Source organism: Pyrgilauda ruficollis, unplaced genomic scaffold (genome assembly GCF_017590135.1).
Source record: "Pyrgilauda ruficollis isolate IOZ18807 unplaced genomic scaffold, ASM1759013v1 scaffold48, whole genome shotgun sequence".
In the NCBI taxonomy this organism is placed as follows: Eukaryota; Metazoa; Chordata; class Aves; order Passeriformes; family Passeridae; genus Pyrgilauda; species Pyrgilauda ruficollis.
In genome coordinates, this window is record NW_024526377.1 from 4,491,257 (window position 1) to 4,497,759 (window position 6,503).

General features: G+C 47.6%; 1 protein-coding gene across 1 annotated transcript in view; it reads left to right on the forward strand.

Moving 5' to 3' along the window:
- The window catches only part of CSMD2 (CUB and Sushi multiple domains 2), a 241,716-nt gene extending 240,363 nt beyond the window's left edge, over positions 1-1,353 (forward strand). The window contains exon 69 of the mRNA XM_041479143.1: positions 1,277-1,353. The gene's annotated coding sequence lies outside the window, so the exon portion shown is untranslated. The remainder of the gene's footprint in view (positions 1-1,276) is intronic.
- Positions 1,354-6,503: the final 5,150 nt, after the last annotated feature.

Sequence of the window (6,503 nt, forward strand, 5' to 3'; positions counted from 1 at the left end):
TGGAGTTGGAAGGGTTTGGGATCATGGAGTGTGTGGGGAATTGCAAGGGTTTCCATGGGATCATGGATTGTGTGGAGTTGGAAGGGTTTGGGATCATGGAGTGTGGGGAGCTGGAAGGGTTTGGGATCATGAAGTGTGGGGAGTTGGAAGGGTTGGAATCATGGAATATGTGGAGCTGGAAGGGTTCTCATGGGATCGTGGAATGTGGGGCATTGGAAGAATTCTCATGGACTTATGGAATGTGTGGTGTTGGAAGGGTTTCCGTAGGATCATGGAATATGGGGAACTGGAAAGGTTCTCTTGGGATTATGGATTGTGGGGAGTTGGAAGGGTTCCCATGGGATCGTGGAGTGTGGGGAGTTGGAAGGGTTTGGGATCATGGAGTGATTGGAGTTGGAAGGGTTTGGGATCGTGGGGTGATTGGAGTTGGAAGGGTTTGGGATCGTGGGGTGATTGGAGTTGGAAGGATTTGGGATCGTGGAGTGTGTGGGGTTGGAAGGGTTTGGGATCGTGGAGTGTGTGGGGAGCTGGAAGGGTTTGGGATCATGGAGTGTGTGGGGAGCTGGAAGGGTTTGGGATCATGGAGTGTGTGGAATTGGAAGGGTTCCCATGGGATAGTGGATTATGCGGAGTTGGAAGGGTTTGGGATCATGGAGTGATTGGAGTTGGAAGGTTTGGGATCATAGAGTGAGTGGAGTTGGAAGGGTTTGGGATTGTGGAGTGGTTGGAGTTGGAAGGGTTTGGGATCGTGGAGTGTGTGGGGAATTGCAAGGGTTTCCATGGGATCATGGATTGTGTGGAGTTGGAAGGGTTTGGGATCATGGAGTGTGGGGAGCTGGAAGGGTTTGGGATCATGAAGTGTGGGGAGTTGGAAGGGTTGGAATCATGGAATATGTGGAGCTGGAAGGGCTCTCATGGGATCGTGGAATGTGGGGCATTGGAAGAATTCTCATGGACTTATGGAATGTGTGGTGTTGGAAGGGTTTCCGTAGGATCATGGAATATGGGGAACTGGAAAGGTTCTCTTGGGATTATGGATTGTGGGGAGTTGGAAGGGTTCCCATGGGATCGTGGAGTGTGGGGAGTTGGAAGGGTTTGGGATCATGGAGTGATTGGAGTTGGAAGGGTTTGGGATCATGGAACGTGGGGAGCTGGAAGGGTTCTCATGGGATCATAGAGTGCAGGGAATATTCCCTCTGGAATACTCCAATTTTAGGATACCAAAGCCACTCCCCCGGAATTCCCATGTGTCCTGAGCAGCTCCTTGCTTTCCCAGGTTCCCGTGGCCGGTGTCCAGTGTGGATGACTGTCCCACCTCACCATCCATCCATCCCCTCCCCACCTCCTGCTCCCGCCCCTGCCGAGGCTGCGGGGAAGCTGCTGCACCTCCCTGGAATTCCCGAGGGGCTGCTGGATCCACCTCCTCCATCCTGCTGGATCTCCAAGCCAAAGGTTCTGCTCCAGCCCTGCTCCCAGACCTTGGGAAGGCCTGGTGGTGGGAAGGCTTTCCCGAGCTGCTCCTGGAAGGAGCTTCCCAAACTTTGGGAAGAGCTTGGGCGACAAAGAGGCTGTGCACAAGGTGCTGGATTTGTGGAAAACACCTGGATGGGACAGGATGAGGATTTGTGTGTCTGGGTTTGGTTTTCTGGGTTATTTTTGGATTTTCTACCCCAGGGCTTGAGCAGAGGAAGGGTTTTCAAATGGGAGCTTTCCAAACTTTGGGAAGCTTTTCCCCTTTCCCTGTGTTTGATTTTCCTTTGGGCATTCCTGGCTGGATTTACAGAAAACACCTGGATGGGACAAGATGAGGATTTGGGGTTTCTGCATTTGGGTTTCTGAGTTATTTCTTGGATTTTTCTACCCCAGGAAGAGTTTTCCAAACTCTTTGGGACCATCCCAAAACTTGGGAAAAGCTTCCCAAGGCTTTTCCCCTCTTCCCTGTGTCTGATTTTCCTTTGGGCATTCCTGGCTGGGTTTTTCCTACCCCATGTTCCCCCTGATTTGAGCTGGGCCCAAATTCCTGATCAGGAATTCACTGCCAGATGATTCCTCAAGGAACAGGAATATCCAAAGGGACAAAAATCCTCTCTGAAAAGAACTCAACACTAATTCCCCCAAAAGCTTCCCAAATCCTTTGCCCTTTCCAGACTGATCCTCCAAAGGGCAATGCCAGAGGAGTTTTAATTCCCATCCTGAGCTGTATCCTTTATTTCCCAGGGGCACCAAGGTTTCCTGGGATTTTGTGGGAGCAGGGAAAGCTCTGGATCCTTGTGATCCAAAGTTTGCTTGGAGTCACTTTTTTTAGGATCAGGGAGGGCAGAAATGCCATTGCCAGGTCACTGAGTCCAGGAGGCTCCAAGAAAAATCAGGATGAACCCTTTGGAATGGGGGTTTCCATCCATGCTCCCGTTCCAGCATGGATCTTCTTCTCCCCAAAGATCTTCCTGCTGAAAACCATGGGATAATTTGGGAATTTTTGTTGGTTTATCCTTGATTTTCTGGGTGTAAATACATCAATATTTTATTTTTGTTACTCCTGCATCTCCCACAGGGAGCAGAATTCCCAGCCTGCCAAAAAATACCACCTGTACTCCCAAAAATGCCACTTCTGCTCCCAAAAATCCCACCAAGGTGCCCGGATTCCTCCCTGGGAAGTAGGAGCCGGAGCCTGAGCCCCGATCCAGCATGGGCAGGGGTCAGGGGAATGTTCCCACATGGATTTGGGGCGGATCCCAGGGTGAAATTCCATGGGCAGATGGATTGGGATGGTGTCAATCCCAGCAGGACTCCAAGGGAATATTCCCCTCTTCCCTTGGATCCCACTCTGCCTCCAGCTGGGCTCTCCTGGCTCTTCCCTGATCTTTTCCAAGCTCAATTATCCCTAAAAACGCCACAGCCCAACCCAAACCCCTGCCCTGCCATGTCCCCATCCCAATTCCAGGGCCCAAAATTCCAACAATCCTGGAATTCCAAAAAATCTGGAAGCAGAGCTTGGATCTATCCAGGTTCTTGTCCAAATTCCAGGGAATCCTCCCCTGGCTCCTCCAGGTGATGCACGTTGGCTTCCCACACCTGGCTCCCGCTCATTCCATGGAAAAATCAGGAGAAATTCTCATTCCATGGAAAATCCAGGAGAAATCCATGTCCAGGAGTGCAAAATAAATCCAAAATATTTAAAACCACCCAGGCAGGGAGAAGAGGGAGCACTACTTTAATGGAATTTGCTGCTTTGGATCCATGAATTCCCTTTTCCTGCTGTTGCCCAGGGAGACAAGGTAGTGGGAAAAGGGGTTTATCCCATTTTTTGCGAGCTGGCTGGGATCTGCTCCATGCCATTCTCCATCCTTGTGCCCAGAGGACTTGCATATGGTAAAAAAAATATGGAAAAAAGGAAAAAAAAATGAAAATAAAAGAGAAAAAAATGAAGAAAAAAGGGAAAAAAAAGAAGAAAAAAAGGGAAAAAATGAGAAAAATTACTAAAAAAAACACAAAAAAAGCTCAAATCCCTCTTTTGTACAGAGATATATTTTTATTAATTAAAAGTTTGTACAGCTAAAAAATAAATAAAAAAATAAAATGTAATTTTTTTTTTCATTATCGTAGGGAAAAAAAACAAAAACAAGTAGTGGAAAAAAAATCAGCTTTTTTTTGTAAATGTAATAAAGTGTATAAATGGTTTCCATAAAAATGTACATATGGAATCTCTCCATGCCCCTGGCTTGTCTGCAGAATTCCCAGTTAATTTATCTGTCTCTGTATATGAGGCTTTTCCGTGTGTTCCCGGCGTTCCCTGCGGAATTTCAAAGCTATTTTCGATTTTGGACTTCCGAATAATAAAAAATCTCGATTTTTGCATTGCTTTTTCTTACAGCCCCCTGGTGCTTTTTTTTTTTTTTTTCCTTTTTTTTTTTTTTGTGTTTGGGGTTTTTTGGGGGGTTTTGTTGTTGTTGTTGTTGTTGGGTTTTTTTGTTTGGTTGGTTTTTTTGGGGGGGTGTGTGTGAATTCCAAAAGGTTTATCCCGGGATTTTCTGGGTGTGCACACACCATTCATGCAGGGATGGAGATTCCCGACTTTTCCAGCGCATCCCAGTTTCAGGAAGGAGGAAAATCCGGGCAAATTGGGTGGATTTGGATGAATGGATTTGGCTTTTCCAGCTGGATTTTATCAGGGATATCCCATGGGAAGAGAGAACTGGACCCTTCCCGCTTCCCAACCCCCGCATTCCTGCTCCAGGAGCCCCATTAATTTGCCTTAATGAGGTTTTAATTAACGCCTCCTCTCTCGCCTGCCCGGTGATTGGCAGGAATTAACTCGGGATCGAGGAAATTCGGGATGAAAGGCGGGGTCTTTGACGTCCCTCCGCTGCTCCCGTGTGGATTTGATGCTCCCTTGCCTTTTATTTGGCTTTTCCCACTCCCAGACGCTTCATCCTTGGATTTATCCTTGGATTTGTCCCCTCCTTGGCTCGGTTTATCCAAAATAAGGGCGGAGGAGGGAGCTGAGTTTTTTTGGGATGGTTGGTGGGACAGTTCCCAGCAGGATGAGCCTGGGGCAGGGCGTTCTCTGGGATTTTGGGGCAACAGAAGGGATCCTGCTGGATTTCCATGGATTTGTGGGGAGGGAAGAGGATCCAAATGCTTTTGGAGCTTCCCAGAGGAACTGGGACTGCCCCATCCCTGCAATGTCCAAGCTTGGAGCAGCCTGGGATAGCAGGAGCTGTCCCTATCCATGGAATCTTGGGTGGAATGGGATGGTCCTTAAGGTTCCTTCCAACCCAAACCATTCCAGGATTCTTCCTGCTTCCATCAGGGAAACTGGGAGAGCTGGAAATTCCACCGTGCAATTTTTGGGGGGGAAAAAATAGGGAGAAACCAATGCTGGAAATCTTCTGGGGGAAAAGAAATCAAGGAAAGAGCAGCAGGGAAATGGGGAGAGAGAGCTGGAGCTTCCACTGGGAATCTTTTGGGGGAAAAAAACCAGGCAAAGACCAGCAAAACTTCCAGGGGGAAAAAAATTCCATGGAGAGAGCAGCAGGACAGGAGCTGGAGCATCCCCTGGGCATTTTTGGGGGGAATAAAACTGGGAGTGCTGGAAGGAGCTGGAGTTTCCACTGGGAATCTTTTGGGGAGAAAAATCAGGGAGGGACCATCAGGGAAACTGAGGACTTCTTCAGGAATATCCCATAGGATTCCTCAGCAGGATCCGTGCCCTGATGCCAGGAGTTGGCTCATCCAAAAAAAAAAAAAAAAAATATCCGGGAAATATTTTTAATTAGGATTTTCTTCTTTGAAAATGAATCCCCCACAGTTCCAATTCCTTCCCAAAACAACCAGCTGCCAGCCTGGAATATTCCAAGCTCCTGTAAAAAAAAGTGGGAAACTCCCTGTGAGGAGAGTGGGAGGGATGGAAAAGATGGAATCAGTACCTTCTCCCACCTGGGATTTATATACTAAATTATAAATTAAATATCTCTTTAATTAAATGTCACTTTAAATATCACCTTAATTCAGCCTGAGGATGGAGGGATAAGGGGGTGTCAGGAATAATAATAATAATAATTCCACATCCAGGAATTATTGCTCCATTTGCCCTTTCCAGCACCAATTCCAGCTGATTATGGAACAAATCGTTGGGAAGCCTTGGGAATCCTTGGCCTCTCTCCCATTAAAAGGTGATTAAATTCAGCTTCCAAACTGGAGGGGCGTGCTTGGATCTTCCCAAGGGAATTCAGGGTGCAGGAGGTTAAATGGGAGATGGCACCAAGGGGAGCTCTGTGCTCCTTTCCCCCCCTTCTTTCTTTCCCTTTTCCCCTTTTTTCCTCCCTTTTTCTCCTTTGTCCCCTTTTTTCCCCCTTTTTCCCCCCTTTTTTTTTCCCTTTTTTTCTTTTTCTTTCCATTTTTTCCCTTTTCCTTCCCATTTTTTTTCCCTTTTCCTTCGCAATTCCCGGGTTTTTCAGCAGGGAGCACACGGCTCATCGGCAGAACCGAGCCATTGGGATTGTAACTATTGATTTTTCCTGCTTTTGCCACTTCTCAGCGCCTGGAAAACAACGCTGGAGCAAACGCTGGCACTTTGGGACAGCTTTGGGATTGCAGGCGCTGTCCCAGAGCATTCCTTTGGAAATCTGCCAGGAAGTCTGGCAAAAAAAAAAAAAAAAAAGGAAGAAATTGTTTAAAATCTGTGTTCAGACACAAAACAAGAGCTCGGGTGAGGCTGATGGAGCTGCTTGAACCTGGAATAGCTTTGCCCTGGAATTTCTGGATGTGGCAGCTGGGAAGGGCTGCCACAATCAGCACAATTCCCAATTCTTCTTGATTTGACCCTGGGGGGTCAAAATCCTTGGAATTGGACACAAATCCATGGATTACCTGCAACTTTCCCACCTGCCAGGAGTTGGAGCACCTGGATGTGGCCCCTTGATCCCAGCTCTGAACTTCCCAATCCTGCTGGAAGCAGATCCTGCTGCTGGTGCTGCCACCCCAGAAGGTTCTGGCTCCAAAAA